This window comes from Oxyura jamaicensis, chromosome 3, assembly GCF_011077185.1.
Source record: "Oxyura jamaicensis isolate SHBP4307 breed ruddy duck chromosome 3, BPBGC_Ojam_1.0, whole genome shotgun sequence".
Classification (NCBI taxonomy): domain Eukaryota; kingdom Metazoa; phylum Chordata; class Aves; order Anseriformes; family Anatidae; genus Oxyura; species Oxyura jamaicensis.
The window spans coordinates 38,114,797-38,139,910 of NC_048895.1; the positions used below are offsets into that span (position 1 = coordinate 38,114,797).

Below are 25,114 nucleotides of genomic sequence, written 5' to 3' on the forward strand. Positions count from 1 at the left end.
CTAACTGCAAACATGCCCAAACAATGCCAAGCACATCAAACATGGGCTTTTAGCTATACTGCATGCTTTGCATCTTCTGAGCGGAAAGAGCAAAGAGAATTTTGGTCTGATTACCACTAGATGGAGCAAAGCCAAAACAGGATATTTTAATAGACTTGTGATGGAAACACATTCATCTCCTATATTTTTTGACCAAATGACTTTGGTCAAACAATTAAACCAGTTTTCAGGTGGTTAAGCTGAAAACCAAGCCAGTCTGGTTCTAGATGGAGTGAAAGAGCCTTGTATGCTACACTAATTTGTAACTAGAGTTCACTCAACGGATTTATGGCACATGATCTTCCCATTTTGTATGATGAAATAACATCAAAATTTTAAAAGACTGGTTTCCTTGTTTGTCTTCCAGTACCCAATTCAGATGAGTAAATAAGGAGTCTAAACCATGAAGAGAGCCCCCATGCTGTGACTGCAAAGATGTTTAGGCTCTTTTATTAGGCATCTATTGTGAGTCACTAATATTTGATGGTGCTGACATCCTCAAAAGAGTTTATTGGCAGTCCATCTTCCATCTTTCTCTTCTGCACAATTAATTGCCCAGCTAATTACATACTACTAATATGTGGGGAAATCGCTAAATATCTCAGCTTGGACAGATGCAAATTATCACTTCTACTGTTTTCACAGCACAAGTGATATTTCCAGATGTGTTCAGCATTACCCTAGTTCAATTTCCAACCAGGGAATTTTCACTATTATCTTAAATGACTTCTGAAAATAAGATAACAGTGAAGACTTGTGAAAATCTACTGCATACAGATGTGTTTTCTGAAAAACACCATGTAGTTTGAATGGTAAACATATTCACGCAATGTGTATTGCACTGTTGGTTTTGTAATTGTTACAGCTCTGCATATATATCTGTAACTGTTGAAATCCCTAAAAGTCCAAAATTACTTTATGAATTGAATTGATTTGTTCACCAGGCTGTTTCTATTTCAAATCTGAAAACCCTTATCTCCTATTGCTTATTAATTGGCAGGAAAGTACACAATTCATTCATATTATTCTTTCAGTCTGAATTGCAAGCTAAATTTTACCATTATTCCTTTTGAAGTGGGAACCATTTCTACTTCACAAGCTTTGAAGATCTTCTACTAACCAGATTAATGCCTTGTAGTTCTCTGCTACCACTAATACTCTTTCAGATGAGGTTGCAAGGATGTTATTTCTTTTCCACCAAGTGAGGCTCCTTTTTACTGTGCTCAGTGATGAAATGATTTAAGACAATAGCTGGTCAAAAGTCCAAACACATCTCATCAATAACTTTTTAAAAGAAAATGTTGTTGAGGAATGTTTCTGCTTGAAAAAGAATCTTGCATTTTCTCCAGGAATTTTTAAATAGACTCAGGACAAAATAAAAACTTTGAAGCAGAATTATATTTAAAATGTTCTATTACATTTTTTTACTTTTTTTTCATTATTTTTTTAATAAAAGCAATTAAATTGCCATTTACAACAAAACAAGAAATTATACATTTATTTTATAAGAATTGACCTTTTGACTCAAAACATTGTTTTATTTGGGATTTTTAAAAATGATTAGTGCAAAGGGGTGGTGGAGTGGCTCTCTATATTAGAGAGTGTTTTGATGTCGTCGAACTTGAGGCTGGGAATGATAAGGTGGAGTCGCTATGGGTTAGGATCAGCGGAAAGGCCGACAAGGGAAGCATCCTGGTGGGGGTCTGTTATAGATCGCCAAACCAGGATGAGGGGACGGATGAGGAGTTCTACAGGCAGCTGGCGGAAGTTGCAAAATCGTCAGCGCTTGTTCTTGTGGGGGACTTTAACTTCCCAGACATCTCCTGGAAACACAACACAGCCCAGAGAAAGCAGTCTAGGAGGTTTCTGGAGAGTGTGGAAGATAGCTTCCTGACACAGCTGGTTGGCGAGCCTACCAGGGGAAGTGCCCCGCTAGACCTTCTGTTCACTAACAGAGAAGGACTGGTGGGAGATGTGCTGGTCGGGGGCTGTCTTGGGCAGAGTGACCACAAAATGGTAGAGTTCCTGATACTTGGCAAAGTAAGGAAGGGGACCAGTAAAACCGCTGTCTTGGACTTCTGGAGGGCTGACTTTGAGCTGTTCAGGACACTGGTTGGCAGAGTCCCTTGGGAGGCGGTTCTGAAGGGCAGAGGAGCCCAGGAAGCTCAGGTAAATTATCAGAGAAAAAGTAATTGAGAGCAAGGACTACTGCATGAATACCTAGAAGAACTAGTCTGTTTTCAGCATACCAAACAAGATTTGATCCAAAAATGTTGACTAGGACTCTAGGACACAAGTGACTATGGATGAATCTGTCTCTACACCATTCACTTTATATTGCCCAAGAAATCTAGGCTGGGCGCTCTTCAAGAAAGAAATCTTAATGGCTCAGGAGCAGTCTGTCCCCACGTGCCCAAAGATGAGCCAGCGCGGAAGACCGGCCTCGCTGAACCGGCCTCAGGGGGACTATAAAGATGTTGTGAGGCGGTGCAAGGACAAAATCAGAAAGGCCAAAGCTCATCTGGAGCTCAATCTGGCCACTGCTGTTAAAGACAACAAAAAATGTTTATATAAATATATCAACACAAAAAGGAGGACTAAGGAGAATCTCCACCCTCTACTGGATGTGAGGGGAAGATTAATAACCAGAGATGAGGAAAAAGCTGAGGTGCTTAACGCCTTCTTTGCCTCAGTCTGCAGCAGCAAAACCAGTTGTTCTCTGGACACCCAGTACCCTGAGCTGGTGGAAGGGGATGGGGAGCAGAATGTGGCCCCCACAATCCAAGAGGAAATGGTTGGCAACCTGCTACAGCATTTGGATGTACACAAGTCAATGGGGCCAGATGGGATCCACCTGAGGGTACTGAGAGAACTGGCGGAAGAGCTGGCCAAGCCACTTTCCATCATTTATCAGCAGTCCTGGCTATCAGGGGAGGTCCCACTCAACTGGCGGCTAAGAAACGTGATGCCCATCTACAAGAAGGGCCAGAGGGTAGACCCGGGGAACTATAGGCCTGTTAGTTTGACCTCAGTGCCAGGGAAGCTCATGGAGCAGATTATCTTGAGCGTCATAATGTGGCAGTTGCAGGGCAAGCAGGCGATCAGGCCTAGTCAGCATGGGTTTATGAAGGGCAGGTCCTGCTTGATGAACCTGATCGCCTTCTATGACCAGGTGACATGCTTAGTGGATGAGGGAAAGGCTGTGGATGTGGTCTACCTTGACTTCAGTAAGGCTTTTGACACCGTTTCCCACAGCATTCTCCTCAGGAAACTGGCTCTTCATGGCTTGGACTGGCATACGCTTCGTTGGGTTAAGAGCTGGCTGGATGGTCAGGCCCAGAGAGTTGTGGTGAATGGAGTCAAATCCAGTTGGAGGCTGGTCACTAGTGGAGCCCCCCAGGGCTTGGGTACTGGGGCCAGTCCTCTTTAACATCTTCATCGATGATCTGGATGAGGGGGTCGAGTGCACCTTCAGTAAATTTGCAGATGACACCAAGTTAGGTGCGTGTGTCGATCTGCTCGAGGGTAGGAAGGCTCTGCAGGAGGATCTGGAGAGGCTGGACCGATGGGCCGAGGCCAACGGTATGAAGTTCAACAAGGCCAAGTGCCGGGTCCTGCACCTGGGGCACAACAACCCCAAACAGAGCTACAGGCTGGGAGATGTGTGGTTAGAAAGCTGCCTGTAAGAGAAGGACCTGGGAGTATTGGTTTACAGCCGGCTGAATATGAGCCAGCAGTGTGCTCAGGCGGCCAAGAAGGCCAACAGCATCCTGGCTTGCATAAGAAACAGCGTGGCCAGCAGGACTAAGGATGTGATTGTCCCCCTGTACTCGGCTCTGGTGAGGCCGCACCTCGAGTACTGTGTTCAGTTTTGGGCCCCTCGCTACAAGAGGAGGTGCTTGAGCGAGTCCAGAGAAGAGCTATGAAGCTAGTGAAGGGTCTGGAGAACAAGTCTTACGAGGAGCGGCTGAGGGAGCTGGGACTGTTTAGCCTGGAGAAGAGGAGGCTCAGGGGTGACCTTATTGCACTCTACAGGTACCTGAAAGGAGGCTATAGCGAGGTGGGGGTTGGTCTATTCTCCCGCGTGCCTCGTGACAGGATGAGGGGGAATGGGCTAAAATTGCGCCAGGGGAGGTTTAGGATGGATATTAGGAAAAACTTCTTACTGAACGGGCTGTTAGTCACTGGAATAGGCTGCCCAGGGAAGTGGTTGAGTCAACGTCCCTGGAGGTCTTTAAAAGATATTTAGATATAGAGCTTAGGGATATGATTTAGTGGAGGACTTGTTAGCATTAGGTCAGAGGTTGGACTCGGTGATCTTGGAGGTCTCTTCCAACCTAGACTATTCTGTGATTCTGTGATTCTGTGAAATTACAGGTCTTCTGGGCTGCAAAAAGAGTTGCCATTTCAGTGTAGACTACATCAACTCAAAATAAAACCAATGTTTTTACATTCAAGAATACTTCAAGCTCTTCTACACAGCTCCTCATGCCATATGCTTAGCTGTCCATGTTGTGTCTATACGGTTTATAGTTATCATAATTTAATGATCAGAGATGGCTTGTGAGGTCTTGGTTGTGCAAGCAAACCTGAATTTTGCCACCCCAAGGACAGGATGAGATCCAGGCCATTCCTCTCATGGGCAGGAGAAGCAGAGTTGAAAAAGAATATAAGTGGGATGAAAAGCATCAGATGATCAAGCTTGCTGCTCCTCATGCTTCAAGGGAGACTGGGAAACTGTAATGATGTTTCTAACCCAGAAGGATGGCAGCTTCCCACATGCTAGCTCGCTCTACAGCGAAACTGTGGAAACATACAGGTTACCTCTGGCAAACACGGTCTGTGTGTTGCTGTCATTCTCCCCCACTGCCCTCACGCCATGGTAGTATCCTGCCAAACCAGCTTGCCCAGATTTTGAATAATAATTCATTTACTTAATTCACTTCAAGGGTACCATTCCAGAATTTGCAGGGTATTTAGGTCACATACAACTTTTCAGGTACCAAACCCTTTAGCAAACAAATTTTCCTTACCAAAGCTGTAAGATGGATAGAGTTGGCTTATCATAACTTTCCAAACAGGAGTTTGAATAGGCTATCCTATATATATATATATATATACACACAAAATATGAAGAGTTAATTTACCCTTTTCCACTAACATGTTTATCATTGTATTAATCTCTTCATATCCTTTCTGGAGTACTGGTTTAACATCTTATGAACATCAGGTACTCATATCAATAGCTCTGACAATTCAGACAGATACATACTCTTACACACGTCTTCTAACAATTCCTCAAAGATTGGACACCATTGTAGTAAAGATGTACTACAAAGGAGCTGATAATTATTTGGTTCTTCAGTTAAACAGTTTGCATGTAGCCATTAATATCCATATACATTTCTAATCTGAATGGGTGGGGGGATCCATCACTACTACCTAACTTCAGTTTTCTAAAAATTCAACATCAGATAGAAATGGCTTCTCTAGACTTTTTTTTTTTTTTTTTTTTTTTTTTTTTTTTTTTTTTTAAAAAAAAGTTTAAAGAAGAGTTTAAATAAATTTTTAAAAAAAAATAATTTTTAAAAAAATAAATTTAAAAAAAAAAAAAAAAAAAAAATATTTCAAATAATTTATATCAAAAAAAAAAAAAAAAAAAAAAAAAAAAGTCAACTATAAAGCTCTATACCAGGAAAGTAGTTATGCATGTGCTTATGTATATATATGTAAATATTAATGAATCTATCTAAAGGCCCATATAGATAGAACTACTTTATACTAATTTTCGTGAACTATATCTATTGCAAGGATGGTTTTCTTTGTGTCTCTCCTTCCTGACCTACCTTTCTGTCTCTTCATTATCTGGAAGACATCACAGCCCACATACTTGGTATGTGGTCAGAGTTTTTTTAACTTATTGAAGAAAAGCATTTGGAAATATCTCGCTCTCTTCATCACATATTGCTTGGCAATATTCTATAGTGCAAAAGTGGTTTTAAAATTGGGTTACTTCCTGTTGCTCGGCTTGTGAGCCTGAAGTCTTTATATAATTTTGCAGCTGTGAAATATCATTTCATTCTAAGGGCTGTAAAGAAAATTGTTTCCTTCCCTGTTGTTCAGGCAGGACCACCAAGCAAAGGGGAGAAAGTATCCTACTAGGCACTGTGCTGGCTGTGCCTGAGGTCACAACAGAGGAAAGTGAGCCGCTGTGATTCTTGTAAACACAGCGCTTGTTCAGAACATGTTTTTGTCTAGGAGCACGGGAGCTGATAGTGTGTGCCAGAGGCAGACACAGCTCTGTCAGTTTACCTCATACTTGTGTCCTTGCAGTTCAAATCTGTTATTCAGCCACCCAAGTGCTGGGCCTGTCCTCAGTCAAGAAAGAAAATTATGCCAATGCAAGTGATTTATCTATTTATTTATTTATTTATGATATGGAAAAACGTCAGAAGGAGCTAGGATAAGATTAGCAAAACAATTTCCATTGCTGACCAAACACAAATTTAAACCCAGGTCACTAAAGGTGAAATGTCACTACACCAAGTTATGTAGTTTTGACTTCCCAGTTAATCCTTATTTCAAGGTAACGTAATTCAACTGTCAGCTGGAATACTTTGTCCAGCTCCAGTATCCACACCTTTAAAACTATTTTGCAAAATTGGAAAGCATTCAGGAAACTGCTTCAGGAATGCTTTGAGAACCCTTTAATCCAGCAGACAAAGGCATAATAAGATCCAGTATCAGAAAGCCGTGTTTTGAAATATTCATGTTAGAAATAAAGGATATTAGAATCACCCAGGCAAGGAGGGACATGTTAGCTTCTTCATCACTTCCATCTTTAGAATCTAGACTGGTTTATCTTGCAAAAAAAGATCATCTTCTGCTTAACCAGAACTATGGATTTGAGGCCAGAATTAGTAAAATTCATCAAATTCCCATTGGGCTTTGTCAAGCTCTGAATAAGTGATAAGTGAGGTAATTTCAAGCATCATGCCTCATATCTTCTCTTTTTGAGTAGGTACCTGAAAATTGGTTCAATAATCTTATACCCAAATGATAACCCAAGACAAGCTGAGACAAATCTGACAACTGATTATTTTCAACTACATTCTTAGATTCTTATAGTTGGATGATTCTTTTAGTTGCTTCTTCTGATGGTTACATGCTACTGTCCATGCTACCTAAGACAATGAGTGGTTTAACATATCCAACACAAATACAGGCATATTCATATTCAGATTGAAATTTGACATCCACAGAAGATGGCTTGAAAAAAACTTAATTGCTTAATAGGAAATGAATATGAGAAAGTGCATTAACAACACCAAAATTATTTTAAGTCCTAAAATTATTCTCCAAGTATTTTGCTTCAGTACAATGAAAATTCAGAGGGAATTGGCATGATACACTAGCCATTCCCAATGTCCCTTTCCCTTTTACATGTTATTTTTCCTGGTGGTATGTTGTCCTTTTTATCCATTGCTCTTCTACCTCCTCTTTCAGTGTAACTTTTTAAATGCAAAATTATTGTACTGTCAGAGCTTCTTCAGATTTTATCTCTTGCCTGTTTCCCTCCCATACTGACCACTCCAGTTCCAGGCTACCCCATTCCAACAGTGCCTAGGTTTATAGAAGTATATTATGTGGGAAAACAAGGGGGCATATGTGCAGGTTACCTTTCTGTAGCTGCACTATAAGTTCTGCTCATCTGCAATGCATTTTTCCACTGCAGAAGGCCAGGGTACCTGAATAAAATATGTAGTACTTTAAGTACATAGTGCTTCATTACATGAAGCAATAAGACCATTATAAGTTACCCACAACACCTCAGGAACTGCAGAAGTTCTAACCCTTATCTCCAAACACTAAGACCTTAAAGTTTGTTTCTGAATTTCCTAATGGTTAGAAAGAATGACACTAAGCCCATCTTCTTATATAATATTTAAGGAGATAGCACAGACTGAGGACTAGAAAAAAGATAGGGGGTTCTTGCCTTCTTGTTTCTAGTATGATTTTAGTGGTCTCGTTTCTTTATCATGCAAATTTCTTCCTATTCCAATCCAGGCTGATTGTCTTATATAGATAGGTGGATTGTTCAGATTCTATATAGCATGGCATGAAAAGAAGAGAGATGTATGCACAGCAATATTGTCATTTTAAACTTGCGGAAGATCCTCAAGTACTTTGGAGTTGGAGGTATTATAAATACCTGATTCAAAAAAATAAAAAAAATATATAAATCAGTCCCTTGGAGAAAGGATGACGCTTTTCCAATTGTACTGTCAGACACTCATAAAACCTACAAACCCTGTAAGAATAATAAATGCTCCTATGCTGCACTCACTGATATATATTCTGTATGGATAATTCCCTTCTTGTCCCTGAATAATTTAATGTGAATTAAAATATATAGTGTATTTTATTTATTATTGATATGAAAATGGATTTACTGATGCACTCAGGATTGTACATGCATTATGTTTTTATGTGAATCAGTAAGACATCTCATTATCTATAAACTGAGTATTTACTAGCTGTTAGGTATAGCTACCTGAAACACCCAACCCTTCGATGTTCAACACTCTGACAATAATCCCACTCTATCACTGGGAAACACCCTAAATATTTTGCTCAAATATTCACAGAATCGCAGAATGGTTAAAGTTGGAAGGGACCTCTGCAGGTCATCAGGTCCAATCACCTGCTCACACAGGAATACCTAGACCATGTCCAGATGGCTTTTGCATATCTCCAAGGAAGGAAAATCCACAACCCCTCTAGGAAATCTATTCTGGTGCTCAAATGAATATATATTCATATAAATATTAATAAAGGCTAATTTCTTTTTGAAAGTAGACACACATACACATTAATTTGGGTTCCATCTCAGACTCCTGTGAGGAAACAAGCTAGTTAGGTGAGCAGCCTGCAGTTCATGTGGAGGACTAGGCAGAAGAACCACACCCTCTGTTCCTGCACTCTGTCCAGATGCCTTGCACTGAGTGGGAAGATGGCATGCTTTGCTCTTAGAATTTGTGGCTTTACTTCAAAGTATGTGGGGATTTCTCTAGAAGGATGGGAAAGTGACAGAGCTGTTCATATGGAAGATATGCGCTTGTGACATATGTTCCTCTCACTTATCATTTCAAACCTTATATTTATACTTTTGAGGAAAAAGACATAGACAGTCAGCTCAAATTCAATAATTTTTTGTCTTTCCAAAAAGAGGAAAAGAAATATATGTATATATATTCTACTACAATCCACTGTGTGTAAATAATCTCAATATACAGAAAATAAGCTATTTTTATTGAATAGCACACAGTATTCAGTATGTTATTTATTTTTTTTAAAGAATCAACTCACAGCTGACATCGATCTGTCATTAACTGGAAGCTAGTAGCAAAAAAGGAAGAAACTGAAGGACAGAAGAAAAAAATACTATATTACTTAATGGATACATATAGCTCAAAGTTGAGCCGCATAGTTTAGTCAGAGCTGGGTAGACAATATTATGTGACAGGAGCAAAAAGAAGGAAAAAAATACCATCATTTACATGGAGTTGATGAATGATGTATTAACTGTGCATAAATTGTATGAAACAGGCCAGGCACATTGACAAACTTGGCAAAAATAATTCAATCTGCAGAGTCAAATTACGCAATAAAAACAAGCTGGTGCTATTCAAACTGTTACATTTCAATAAATAAATAAATAAATAAATAAATAAATAAATAAATAAATAAAAGTGGAAATATTCCCAGATTCCCAGCAAATTATAGATTCCATTTGTTTTGGCCAAATCTCAGTCCCTTTCTAGTTCATGCAATAGATGTGAATGTTTTCACAGTGATACAAATTTTGTTGTCATTTGGTTTTCCTGGGCCCTGATCACATTTATTTATTTCCTAGGATTATGATAAATGTGTATTTAAAAATTAATAGCATAAGGGGATGTAGACTGGACAAGAGGCTTCATGAAGACTGGAATTTCAGAGACAATATGTGGCAACTGTTATAAGATATTTTTGTGCTCTGTCACCTCATTACCTTATCCAGTAGCAGCTTAATATTTCTCCATCACATTTAGCTGCTGTGTTCATAATATCTTTGAAATCTTGAAAGAGGATACTATCCTGTTGTTTAAACCAACGATTTCAGTGAAATGCTTGTGTATTTCCCAAAACATCCCCTATCATTATCAAGTGAGATAAATTTAATTAAAATACCCAGTGCAATTGCGCCACATGATATTAATATATTCTTCCCTTGTATGCTGTACATATTAAATTGCTATCATATGTATTCCATACTGAACATATCCCTCACAGGATTCTTGTCACTTAAAATCTGCCCTGCTGTCAGAACGAGCAATCCATCATTTTATTTGTTTGTTTGGAGTATCCTCTGCTGCTTTTGGTGCAGAGGGGGAGGGCTCAGTTTGCTTTGTGCAACTCAAACATCCCCCACAGTCTGCTCACTCTGTAGTAGCAATAAAGAAAATGCTCAGATTTGAAGGAGACATGGACAGCTATGGGCTTCCACAAGAGCCGTAATGGCCTAAAGTACACAGAGCAAAAGAACTCAAACTTTCTTAATCAAGTGCAACAGTGATGTAGCAGGTTGAGAACTGTCTTTTCCTCTTTTTCACTGCTGTGATGGGAGATCCACAAAGAAGGGCAAGATGGTGCTTTGGGTGAATTTTTTGTCCTATGGAATGTGCTGCAACTAATTACATTTCTTCCATCTTAAGGAAGATTTGCAAGATTTTTCCTCTGAAACACCAGAGAATTGAAACACCTCAGACTAAAGCAAGAAGACACAGCACTTTATGCAAGGATGCAACATATATATGGCTGGGTTATAGAACACATTTTGAGAGGAAAACTACTAGGAGATTAGCAAATAAGGAGTAGCAAAGAAATGTAACCTATGCATCTGTAGAAAATAATACCCCTGAGATTTTTAAATTTCATATTTTACTTTTTCTTCTTTTCCAATTGCATGAACTTGTTCTGTTTAGGAGTAGATGGAGACATCACACAAAAAGCAACACTTGTAAGAATCTCACTCAACACATTTTCATGAAAGAAATTAACCAGGGACCTAGTTAATTACTCACAGTTCTTGGAAGAAGCTATATTGGCAGCCTTCCTGGTTCCACACATATTGCCTTTATTAGTCGTTATACAGAAAGTGAATCATACATGACAGAGCTGGTCTGGCTCTAATATTTTGAGGTTATCTGGTCCTATTTAGTGATGTTCCCTAGAGATCCAGATGTCCCCATGGCCCCTTATGACAGTGAAGAAGGAAGAGAACTCATCCCAAATGGATTTCTCCTCTCTGCTGCTCGTCTCAATACCATCTTCCTTGGCTAGGTACTCTCTCCATGCAATTTGAGGAAAGAGAGGAAGTGGAGTAAGCTGGTCTCATTCATTCATTTCCTCTTGGACTGAGGCAGTTTCATCTGCTCTTAAACTATGACACCATCACAAAAAACAGGTTAAAAAGGAAGTGTCTAAGGTCAGTCTACAGATAGGGAATGACAGACCTCAGATAGCCTGGCATTTGTTTATCCTTGTAATTGTCACTGAAGGTAGATCCAAGCAAAAATCTATGTCATATACTGTATGAGACAGAAAATATAGGCCACAGCATTTGTAATGCTCGGGCATACGATATCACTGCTTTCACTCTAGATGAGCACTTTTCAAAGGGTTGTAGGTGGCTCAGGGTTCTCAAACTGTTTCCAAGAATTCATGAGTTTTGTAAAGTGTTCATGACTTAAGAAATCACAGCTTTAAAATTACCATTGAGAAGGACGTTTTGGTCTACCGTATACATATTAAAGGAAAGGAGCACTGAATGTTTATGGACCTATTCTGTCTAAAAACAGAATGGCAGTACTAACATTTCACATGCCAATTTCCCTTATTTTTTTCTGTTCTTCACTAGTTACCTATTTTCTTACCATAAACTCCTTAAAAACAATATGGAAACACATATCATTAAGCCTCCACTGAGGCAAGCAGAAATCATCCCTAGGCTGGAAAAGAATTCTAGTCAAGGAGAATTTTATTTCAGGCTCTGTTGGGACTATTTTTATTTGTATTTTTATTTTTTAATTTGGTAAACTGAGTTTGTGAGCCTTCTGGAGAGTAGGTAGATGGGTCAGGAACAATCATTTCCTCCAAGAAAAAACACAGAGGAAAGGAGGAAAGGACAGACCACTTCCAAATACCTAAAACATAATTTCCTGAGGTGTAGAGGTGGGTTCTGGGTATCTGGATAGAGCGTGGCTCAAATTAAATTTTACTGTGAATGAAGTGAAAAGATAAGGGTAGAGAGAGGTTTTAGCTCTTTCTTTTCCTTCTAAGGAGTACACAGAATAATTTATGTTTGAAGTCAGAGTCAGGAAGACTAAGATAGTTTCATTGATGTCTGCTATGAAATACAAAGATGACATTTTTGGCAGGAATAATTTTATTCCTGTTAATGAAGTTCATTATCAGTGGCTGGGTGAAGTACTTACTCATGTCCCGGGATGGGATGTTGCCCTGACTCAGCTACAGACATATTTTAGAATTATTTTCCATAGCAGAGAGAGAGCACTGAAAAAAACAGAATCCAAAATACCACTGTTTAGAGTGCTTTTCTGGCTTGAATCCACAATGTTAGAAAGAGCTCCAAATTAAAAACAAACAAACAAACAAACAACAACAACACCACCAACAAAATAACAGGTGCACTATGTCCAAATGCATTTAGGTGCCTAATTGTCTATGAAAACAGTATGAGCTGTTGAAGATCTTGACAAGTGTGATTTATCTTAAAGGGACATGGCATTCTCATGCACTCTGATAGATTCTCCTAAACCTTCACCCAATATTGCTGCTACAACCTCTTACAGAGGTGCTGAATTATCATGCAGATAAGCTATAGGCCAAGCTTTCTGCGTCAGCAGTGTGATATCATGCATTATAATTCCCATTTACAACGGTGGCTTTAAGTAGGTGCTATTAAGGAGCCAGAAGTGAGAATACTTACACATGGTCACTACAGCTGAGGTGGGACCAGCCACTGAGACTGAGGAAACTCAAGATCAGGAGTCAGTCTCCAAGGACAGACTAGCCCAAGGCTCCGGACAGAAAGTATGCTCAGGAAAATGGAGAAATCAAGGCTACCCCAAACCAAAGGGCAAATCAAGAGCAATGTCAGGAAATGAAAGAGCTTGTACTAAAAGGCAAAGCTTTGGATAAAAATGAGCTAAGTCTACAAAGAGACAAGGCAGATTAATCAAGAGGCAGGAACAGCATAGAACCAAAGGGGCTGCAAGGCAATGAAAACAGCTGTTGGGGTTGCCTCCTGAGCCTGAACCCAAAACATACACCATACCAACATACACCCATACAGCCAGGATTCTCAGGAGCCTGATCTCCCAGGAGAGTGACTGAGCCCAGTTCCTGGCTATGGTGCTTGGCTGCAGGGCCTGAGAAAGGATGACATGCAGAACCCAAAGCATGTGGCCAGGTTGCCCATTTAGTGCAGGTATGCCAATTTACAAATAGGGAAAATATGCATAATGGAATCAATAGACCTCTCAATTTCTTCTCTTCCATCTTATGAAACTCTGTGAATCATCTTGAGACAGGACTGAGGCTGGGCTGTGTGACGGACTGCCCCATCTCTCAAGTCTCTTTTGGCCCCGGGGCCGTGCTCTCCATGAGCTCCTGCCAGACATGTTCACAGATAGGACAATCTCTGCACTCAGGGCTGCAAAGCAGAACAGAGCTGCTGTAATGGCAGTGACAGAGATATAGTCCTCACCATGAAGGAGATGGGCACCAGTTGTCTGGGCTTTGTCTCAGCAGGAGACACAAGATATGAACAACAGTCATTCCTGAAGAATGGCCAGATCAGAAGGAGAATGCAGTCATGAAATCTGTAGATTAAAAACAGGTATATGCTTCATCAGTTTGCTGTGGCTGCCTCTGTAATTGCCAAGGGATGTTAAAAAGTTAGTTTGTTCATTTAAGTAGGGCATACAATAGAAGTCAGGCTGTCACACTGTAGGAAAGATGCAGTAATATCAACACAAATGTGCTTTATACTGGTGTCGCTAGGTAACTGCTATCTGTAGCATATAGCTGTTGTACTTTTAAAAATCAAAATAAAGCCCACACACCAGTTAAAATGTTTTTATGGCATAAAATTTGGGTGTACACCAGAGCAAAGAATAAACATTTTATGTATTTTCCATGTCAGATCAACACCCACTGCAGTTCTCATTAACAAAGTTGTAAAAAAAAATAAAGTTATATTGGAAACAAAATGTCTCAGTTAGCCCTACTAGCAGATATGTGGAAGGAATATTCACAAAACCCAAACATTTAATTTAGAAATTAGTCATATAATGAGCATATATATATATATATATATAAATATTTATGAAGTCAAACGACTTTTAAATCTTTAAATTCCCCACATACTTTCTGGGATTATAGTAACCTGTAGAAGGTCATTATAGTTATAAAGGAAAAGATTAAATAAGCACTTAAGCAGACATAAATAAAATGGACAGGTTAAAAGCTATTAAACTGAACAAGACTAGAAGGAAACCTAATCAGTGCTAAAGGAATCCAAACTAAATGGGAAGGAAACAAACATGGTGTTGAGAATGGATAACACGAAGTAGCAACTCTGTAAGTACAAAACCTTATGAAGTCCCAAGAGCATTTCACCACAGAAAGACCTAAGGTCATAAAGAGAACCACAAAGAATTTTTTCCTGTAGCAGGTTCAGAGTACCGCCCCCCCAAAAAAAAAAAAAAAAAAGAAAAAAAAAAGTGGTGAAACGGGAGATAAAATTTGCATAGAGATGATGGGATAATACATCTGAAAACCCATAACTGGAAGGAGGCCTACAGGAACAGCCTGACATGGTGTTTGCTTCAGCAGGTGCTCAGCTGGAGGCCATGTGCCTTACCCTGCCACAGCCAACCGTCCATGAAGGGAGAAAAGGGGAAAGCTGAAAAAAAAAGGGTCTGAAAATGATGTAAGGACTCTTCTCGGGAGAAAGCCAGCCTGAAGGTAGGCATCACTTTTTGACTTAGGAAATACTGAAGTAAGATAAGCCAGTCTTTTGGATGAGGAATGTGCAGGAAGAAACATGCCTGCTGCAGAGGTGCCAGTAGGATCATAGGGATGCAGTGGCTGCTGTGGCTAAGCCTGGAGGGCCATGGCTAGCCTGGAGGGCAAGCCATGAGATCACAACTTAGCTTGTTCTCTAAGCTAGTGATTTCATTTCTCTCAGGGAAAAATAAATGGGCAATATGTGATTGAAAGATAGATAATAATAATGAAACAGGAGGATTTTTTTTTTTTTTTTTTTAGTTTTGTGTTCCAGACATATAGATCCACTGAATTCACTGGGGGATGTTTTCATTAATAAAGTTGATAAAATGACGGATGATTAGACCTCAAGTATGGATATTACTAAACATCTCTGTTTTCATATATTTCTCAATGTTTCCATTTTTTTTTTATTTTGCTTGAATAAAAAATAAACAAAAACATTTTGTTAGCTAGCTCTGCATACCCCGAAGAGACAAAAGCATGCACTCTTTATAGAGAGGGTGAAATAGCATCTTATTTTATAAAGAAAATAAATAAATAAATAAATCACCAAACAACAACAAAACCAGAATCAATTTGAAATGTTCTGGAGGTTACCATTTAAAAATGTAGAGATGCTGCTGGGATGCAAAGGTATCTCAGCAGCTCAATTCGCATTGTGTTTCAAATGCTACAGTCTGCCAAATTTGGATAAATGTTGACTTTTAATGGCACCTGATGTACCATCAGGCAGACATTTCTTAATTCAACAGCATCAGTCAAATGCAGGTCACTGCATTAATTAAGAGTGCATCTGTTATAACTGATCATTTTGTTCTCCCTAATTTTTAATAAGCAATTTTGCCAACATGTTTACTGGAAATATTACAACATCTTCCTGCGCTGAGAAAACCCAAAGGGCCTATTTATCTCATTCTACTGTATCCTTGTTTAAACAGAGGGTCATGCTGAAACCAAAGGATTGCCATTTCCCCCAGAAGACAGGTCTAAGATTTGACTTTATACAATAGCACGTCTGTGGGAGAGAAATGCCTTCTGAAGGCCACTGAAGTCATCCCGAGCAAAAGGGGGATAGCAACATCAAAGATGCACCGGGAAATGACAGTCACAGTCACTACGATTTAATAACCCTGGGTTCAGGAAGAGGAGGCTTAGCATCCTGATTCTATTTTCTGTGCATGCCACGGTTTTACGTGGATTTGACCAAGTCAGGGCTAGGAACCCAAACAGCATTAAGAAAAACAAACTGAACTTAGGCAAAGACCGCTTTGTCCTACCTCAGACTGAGCCCTCAGGTGATCGGGCTCTGCATGCTTTTAATTTTACTCGCTAGGGATATTTAAAAACACGTTTCCAGCACCAGCGAGGCTGGATCTCGAGCATGACACCGAATGCCACAGGCGCTTAGAGGGCAGGTCCTCGGGCCCGAGGGGGGGACGGCGTGCGGGGGACCGCGGGTGCTCTCCCGGGGGAGCCGGGGCGGGCGGTCCCCCCGCGGAGGCACGGCCGGGGGTCTCGGGGGCGGCCGGGGGGCTCGTCGTGCCGGCGGGGGGCTTGTCGTGTCGGCGGGGCCGCGCACAGCCCGGGGGCTGCCAGGGCCGAGCGGAGCGTGTGCGGCCGGCGGCGAGGGGAGGCGGGCGGGGAGCCGGGCGGGCGGGCGGGCGGGCAGGGAGGCTGGTGTGAGCTGTTTGGCCACCGGAGCCAATCGAAAGCTGGGGCTTGATCCTCTCCTCGGGCAGTGGCTGAGAGCAGCCAGTGCCGAGCTCCCCCCTCCGCCGCCGGGACCCGGCGAAGCCGCCTCACTCGCTCCGGGCACCGCGCTCCCGCAGCGGGCGCCTATGGGCATCCGCACCGCGCCGGGGCTGCGCACCACCGCCGGCGGGCGACGACGGCGACCCCGCTGCACGCCGCCTCTGGATCTATAGCCGGCAGGACGGAGCGCGCCGCAGACCCTTCCCCGCCTCGCTGCAGGTACGGGGGGGCGCCGAGCCGGCACCGGCCTGCGGCCGCCCGCCCGCTCCCCCCCATCTTCCTCCTCTTCCTCCTCCTCCTCGCTCCCTGCCCCCCGACACTCGTCGCGGCGCTGACAGCGCGGCGCCGCCCACGGGCGCGCTCCCTGCGCGGGCCCCGCCGGGGGCAACACGGGGCCCCGCGGGCGTCTCCGTGCCCAAGGGCACTGGTGTCGGGTCCCGGCAGCGCCGTGGCTCGGCGGCTTCGCTCCAAGTCACCTGCGGGGCACAAGCCCCCCGGCGTCCCGTCCCCATGCTTCCAAGGGGAAGCAGCAGCAAAATATAAAAAAAGAAAAAAAAAAAATAAGGAGAAAAGCCGCCCACCCCCTCGCGCTTGAAACCTGTGCCCCTTTGTACCGTGCTTTCTTTGCTTTGGGTTAATGATGGGTTGTGATTATGAAAGCCCAGGAGGGATCAGCTCCAAGAGCGAACAGCGCTACTTTAAGTCGGGAGCTGGAAATCCAAACAAGTGCATACATATGCCGCTCGTTCCTCCTGCGAATGACGGTAACGATCCAAACCCACGTCTTGTCTCACAAGGAGCACCCGCCTGACTTTGTGCTGAAGCTAAGGAAATATTTGCACTCTCACAGGTCTTGCAGAATTGGAGTCACAGGTCCTGTAAAAAATTGCACTGGCATTTGGCTGAACAGCTCTTATTTTTAGCTCGCTATTGTGAAAGCGGTTATATAACTTTCGGTGGATTTTTTGAGGACGAAATTAACAGCTTATAACAAGTTAAACCTCTCTTTTTTTTTTTTTTTTTTTTTTTTTGAGAAAGGGGAGGGAATCAACTGAATGAAAACCCAATGACCATCATCAGGTGAGCTTCGGTCTTACCACAGCAGTGGCAGACATCCCCCGAGGAAAACCCCCAAGCCAGGAATCCCACAGTCCTCCTGGGAATCACCAAGCAACAGGTGCAAGAAGCGGCAGTGCCCGCTCACGGCCCTAATTAGCAGGCTGCTTATCAGGCTGCTTCAAGGCTGTTTCTCGCTAAAGCAGAGAGAAATCAGCATGACTTCAGAGTCCTTACTTCCCGCCAGCGCAGATACAATACAGATACTGTGCTTCCTGAGGGGATTAATTTGTTGCTTGAACTCTAAAAGTATGTGCTGCCTGGTATATTTTGACACAGATGCTTCACTTGCTAACCTTCGTGCATAGTTCCCAGGCTGGCTTTTGCAAATACTGAGGAGAAACAATACTGTTATAAGATTTGATAGCAGAGCCCTTACAAAATTACTGAACAAAAGCAAGAAGTCTGGTTATTACTGGGAATCAGGGTTCAGTCTCAGTACCCAGGCTCAGAGCAAGGGACCTCTCTTTTCTTGTACAGTCCCCATGAACTGCTATTGTCCAAGAAGGGCAGCAAAGTCCTAAATTTTGAAAAACTAATTCTGAAATATGGTGAAACTGAAGAGGGCAGACCTATTTGCTAAATGTGTTGTGGAATGAGGGATAGATCTAGCTGGTAGCATTTTGCTTTCTTGCATCTCCTGCCACACCCACTGTGCACACAGAGCTCTGGTGCTCGGGGGGAAGCGCGTCTGGTAACAGAGAGGTTTGCTCAACCTCCCATGCGGGATGATAAAAGGTGTGAGGGCAGTGAAAAGCATCAGAAGGGGCTCTGAAAGGATGGCTCAAAAAAAAAAAAAAAAAAAAAAGGCCATTAACTTTAGATTTTGAGCTGGTTTAGCTGATCTATTTGCTTTTTCTTTGTCTTTCAAATAGACTGTCGTGAAACATGACTTTCAGTGTGGAATAGAACGAAGGCATAGGAAGTTCAAGAATCGAACTGAGGGGATTTTAGTTTCTTTCCATAGTACCAGGTGAGGGTAAAAAAAATAATCTGAATTGCCAGCTGAGGTATATAGATATATCCAGTCCTGTGGAAACTGATGGATTTCAGTCATAATTTGTCAATGTTTATGCAAGTGTAAATCAAGTAGATCTGGGCCATCCCCTTTTGTAATAAATAGTTCAGTCCTGCTGTGATTTTTCTTGATAAACTTGGTAACTGGCAGATTCCAACTTACCAGCATCTGATGCTTGAGCTAGAACTATTTCAATGTAAGTTTAGTAGCACTGCATGTACAAACCCGAGCAGTCGAAGTTGCCGTGCAGATTTACTGACATATGAAGAGTCTCTTCAAGAGCTGTACAATAAGCTCTTTCACTTCACTCTCACAGATGCTCGTGGGTGTGGTTGTGCATTTATATTAGGGTTGTGGTTCATATCAGGAGTGCTCTTTTGACGCCAGTCTTCCAGTTGTTCCCACTTACTGTCCATCTCCATATACCTCATGGTGGGCCAGCTGGATTCCTTTAGGATGAATCTAAACTGGAAGATGTGCTTGAGTCATTGCTGGAAATTCAGTCCGTGGGACCAGACCAGAGCTAGCTTGAAGTAAAACCCTAGGAAATGCATTTAGCATTGACACAAAGTCTCCCGCACATAAGTGTTTTGCTCAATATTTCTGTTCCTGTTGGAATGTGCTGCTTGCTAACATAGACGTAGTCAATTTGCAGTGCCGATACACAGCACAGTTTGGAGCAGACACTCGCCATCTTTCCCTGGGGTGTTGGCTGTTCCCTGCTCCTGGCACCATTGCCTGCAGATGTGTTACCGAGAAGCTCATTCTGATTCTGTGGGAGAGCATGACCCTGAAACCAACTGTGGCAGCCTTACTTGCTTGAACACACACTGAGAACATTTCAGTTCTAAAAGAAGATGGATAGGTGGTAGTTGTGACTTTTTGTTTGTATGTTTGTTTGTTTTGTGTGTGTGTGTGTGTGTGTGTGTGTTTTAATAGTCTGGTATGTGATTGCAGACTTTTGAGTGAGAACTTCAGATAACATAGCCTTGTGCTTGCCTGGTGAAAGTGAACACAGCAGTTGTGCTCAGAAAAAGACAACTAATGCTTCTTTATGTCTGCTTCCCTGCCATTGGCCATACTCTGGTGCGTGTGAAGGTTTACAAGTCTGTGTTTATGTTCCTCATTTCATTTGGAAGCAGTGAAAAATGTTGGCTTGAAATGTAAAAACTGTCATTTAGAAATGCTGTGTTAAGTTTTGTGAGTGCAGCGTCTTGCCTGACTACGTTTCCCATAACACACTAGAAACATCCCTTTGAAGAAGGTGCAGCCTGTTCTGGCCATTCTTGTGCCCTAGCACATCAAGAGAAAGAGAGTGTGGCTGTGCAGTCCAATTGTCCCAAGCAGGTGGGAATATGTGATGCCCAGACAGATGTTCAGAAACATCCACTTACAGCTTCTGATTAAAACATTCTAAAGCATCTTTGTGTGCAGTTTTCACTTTAAAGATGAAAACACTTCTCCGTTTCTTTGGTGACTTGACTGACTTTGCACTTTCTTATTTTTCTTTAGTTTGCTGCTATTCTGAAAAATATTACAAATATATATACATATATATATAAGATTTTGTTAACTATAATCCATTATCTTTTGTATGAAAATATTTCTGACTAGAAAATATATTATTAGGGCCATTAATGCTCAGATACGTTTTACTCAATAGCAGAAGATATTTGTCATTCCTGCAAAAACTGGGCTTCTTATTGACACTACAGTTTTATGCACATATTCATAGGGTTCATAATGTAAGTCATGTGTGCATTGCGAATGATATATATATATCCTCCATGTTCTGCATCACTGTGACTGCTCCAAACTTCTTTTCAAATGAAGAAAATATTGTGCTATTCAGAACAATATGAATTGAAAAACAAAAGAGTTTTTAGTTTGTTTTGTGTTGTTTCTCAGATGACTATATTTCTATTACTAGAGGTTTTCTACTCCAAACCTTATTCCAGTGGGTTCCTGCTATGGCGGGTGAAGAGTAGATTTTAAGATGAGTTATGGGTTATGCATATGCCACTTTGAAAACATGGTATTTTTTGTTCTCAGTGCATTAAGCCTTTTATGACCTTATATATATATATATATATATATATATATACATACATATATATATATATATGATTTTTGAAGCCTGCTTCAGAAAGGGAAACAGACCTTAAGAATATTTTTTTTTGCTGTAAAACACAAGGCAATCTATCTTTCAATATCCAATGTGATACAATCATGGAAACTTTAGTTGTGAACTGCCCTTTTTCAAAAAGTCATCTTACAGCATCTACCTTTCACATTCATTTTTTTTTTCTTGTGAATATAACGATGTTTATCCATGACATTTTGCATATATATATATATTTTTCTGTTATTGCTGTCTTTATAAAGCATATACTAGTTATAGCAACATATTTTAGATTAATCATAAAATTAAGGGGGATTTACGAAGGTCAGTGTTATAGAGGCTATACTGCCATGTAGAATTATATTGTAAATGTATAAATGTATTTTATATATAGAAATATGCATGCTACTGTTTTCACTACAAGATTTTGTATAGAAACAAAAGAATACATTTTTCCCATTTTGGACAGTTTCGAAGTCATGGTATAGGAAGTGAGTATTTGAAGAAACTATCATTTGAAATGAAACTCGGAGGAAATTAAAATTGTGATGCATTCAAATACAAAAAGTCTCATAAAGATTACATTTCTGCCTATTTTGCGTTAAGGAAGTGGGAGAACAAAAATACACTGGGAAAGGAAAATATATCATTTACCCTCCAAATTTCATTTTGGAAACAATTTTTATTGAGTGTGATGGGCGATGCACAAATATAACATCAGACTGTGGATTTAACAGCAATAAATCTTAAAAATTTCCTAAATTTTAACTTCTCTTAAAACTTGGAAACAACATTTTTACAACTCATGAAGAATGCGTTATTGACCTTGCCTTGTACAAACACTTGTTAGAATGGAAAACTTTATTGTGCTGGTGCTACGAGTGAGCTAGCTGCCTCTCTTCATTTGTATGCAGTTTTGTTATGGATTATAGCCATGTGTAGTCTATTCTATTAGTCTGCTTAAGTGCTATTATGCTAGCGCTAAATAGCCTGATATTCTACAGTAGTGCTAACCAAAAAATAAACAGCATTGTAAAAATTCTGTATGACTGTTTCTGGCAAGAAACTGCAGTTTTTTCCTGGTGCAAGTCTCCAACCTAATCTCATTTCCAGTGAGGCCAAAACACTAGTTTGGCCTAGAGTTGAGCAGGATCCTGCCCATAAATCTGGCCAGTCTCCATACAGATAACATCTGGAAAGTAGTCATCTAAAATATGTGGGAGAGATTGGGACAGGGGTGTAAATAGTGGGTCAGAGCTTCTATCCAAAATGAAAACATCCCAGCTCTCATATGTCAAACTTCCTTGCTCTAGGCATGTTTTTTGTTATGAACCATCTATCGTTTGTCAGTTTCTGTTCCGTCAACATAATTTGGAGCTCAGCGTCCTTTCCTAGGAACAAGAAGAGGTTGACAGCAGAGAAGACGGGAAATAAGTGAACATACTCTGTGTTACTATTGCATGACTTAATGGATACATCCAGTAAAGTCTCCTAATGAAGGAGAGATGGCTATCATTTGTATTTCAATTTAATTTGTTCTTTGGCTGACACCTTTCAGATTACGGCACACAATGGATTTATGCTAAGCATGTTTGTTGACTTTGGTCTATATTTTTCATTAATAAAGCCCGTGGAAACTTTGCCTGATACTTCAGGGAGAACAGCTTTTGCCCAGATATTCCTAAATGTGAATACTTACAAGTCATAAGCACCTTAGATTCTATGTAGGTAGAGCAAGATCGTTGATTTATTTCTTCCATTCCTTATTGAGGCTGGTCCTTAAGTAAAATCATAGCCCAAAACTTGTGAATTCTTAATGGTATCTGAAACTGAAGATTCAAATGTAACATGAACTGATTATTAGGAAAATGTAAAGCTTTATAAAATCACATAAAATTTTTGAAAATAGCACCATTGTATGCTATTTTTGTTATATCTGATGACTCTTTTTATATAGCGTCCCAGAGCCAACTGAGAGAAATGCATACGGCTGGAAGTTGAGCTAGTTTCTGTCATCTGAAGCTGTCTTGCTTTGAGATTTCCAAAGTCCCTTCATTCACTTTACAGGATGGTATTCAACAGCTTGATCTATCTTTTTTTTTTTTTTTTTTTTTTTTTTCATTTGTTTGTATTAATAACTGTAAGACAAATCTCACCTTTCTCTACCATAAATTCCTCCCAAATGAATAGAAGCTTTAAATACAATTTGTGCCATAACAAATCCATTTGATTTTCTTTGTCCACTTTTTTTTTTTTTTTTTTTTTTTTAAAGTTCTCTGCACTTGATGTTCTTTCTTCGTGATGGAGCACTGAAAAAATACCTTCACAATATAAAGTTTATTATTTTCTGAGTTCTACACCCAAAATGACAGTTGCTTTATCCTTCAGCTCAGGTAGATTGCTTCCAGAAAAAAATATTTTTATGTTAGTGTTTTGGTAACTGACTTTTAAAGTATGATACTTGCAAACATTATATTGAATACCTATCAGAAATTGCCAATTGACCCTTTATAAAAATAATATTGTATTGTGTTGTTTGTTTGTTTGTTTGTCTGGGGGGGGTTGTGTTTTTTGTTTGTTTCTTTTTTTAGTTTTAAATTTACTATTTTATAAAATCCAAGCTTTTTTGGAAAAAACTTTATTGTGTCATTCCAAGTAAAGCCTAGTTTTTTTCTGGACATCTCTAAGGTTTCTTTAAAAGAAGGATATGATATTACAGGAAGAATGTTACTCTTTTTTGCCAGGGGGCCGTACTATGTTTACTATAATAGGATTAAGGGAAATTTGGAAGTCAACTCTAGCTCAGTGGGAAATTGATAAACACACATTGTACTTGCAGGAACACTCTGCCCAGTAGTATTAGGAAACTTATCGCTATTTATTTAGCAGTTCAGACTTTATCCGACAAACAGATTTGTTGTCCTTTTAAGACTATGCCAGTTTTTGAAAGACTTCACAATATGGATGTGATTTGCAGAATCCGAAGTGTTATCCTGGCATAGCCATCAATGTGGCTTAGAACTGGGACTCTCATACCATAAACTCTCAAACTGAGGAGTTTGGAGCTTATGGATCCTGTTGCTTTCCAAAGTCTGTGGTTTGATTCCTGGCACTTCAGGGTAGGTCAAATATTATAGCCACAGTCATAAACAGTGATTTTCAGAATCTAAGCAAGCTAGACAAGGGTGTAGCTCCTTGGAAAATTTATTCTGGAAGAGGCAAACCCAGCAATATCTCTGGACCCATATCTGATACTGGCAGACTCTACTGTTGAGAAGCAATGGCAGTACAGTCTCATATTTACTAATGTTTGTTTATTTGTGCCTAGGCCAATGTTTGAACTAGAGAGTGAATTCAGGAGAAATAAAAGGCCACAGGGATGAATTTCCATTCCTAAATACATATTAAGAGGTCACCAGATACCTGCCTTTCTACACGTACACAAGTGCTGTGTATCAGTAAAATAGAATGAAGTAGTTCTGCTATGAATGACATACATATAGAGGAAATATCAAGACTGGATGCATAATCACAATGCAATACATAAACTACTGTTGTAAATGTTTTAATCACCTCCAAAGTGCCATTTGCAAAAGTGGTCAGCTAATCACTTTGTATTTCTGAAAACCAGAAAAGGCCAGTGGACTATTCCCAACATTTATAGGGAATTAGCAGGAACTGTAGGATAGAGGAACTGTTGGTTATGGAAACTACTGCTGTGAGCTGTTCATGCTGTGTGGTAATACAGTTGTTTGATAAACAGACTGTTAGGCAAATCAGCTTATTTCTAAGCTGCTCTCAGCTTTTATTTTATTGTATTTTTTCATTATGTATATATATCTTATTTTTTAACAAAAGAGCCTAAAAAGCAAGGATTTATTTATTTTATTTTATTTTATTTTATTTTATTTTATTTTATTTTATTT

General features: G+C 40.2%; 1 protein-coding gene across 1 annotated transcript in view; it reads left to right on the plus strand.

Moving 5' to 3' along the window:
• The first annotated feature begins 16,855 nt into the window (after positions 1-16,855).
• The window catches only part of GREM2 (gremlin 2, DAN family BMP antagonist), a 43,198-nt gene continuing 34,939 nt past the window's right edge, over positions 16,856-25,114 (plus strand). The window contains exon 1 of the mRNA XM_035322378.1: positions 16,856-17,151. The gene's annotated coding sequence lies outside the window, so the exon portion shown is untranslated. The remainder of the gene's footprint in view (positions 17,152-25,114) is intronic.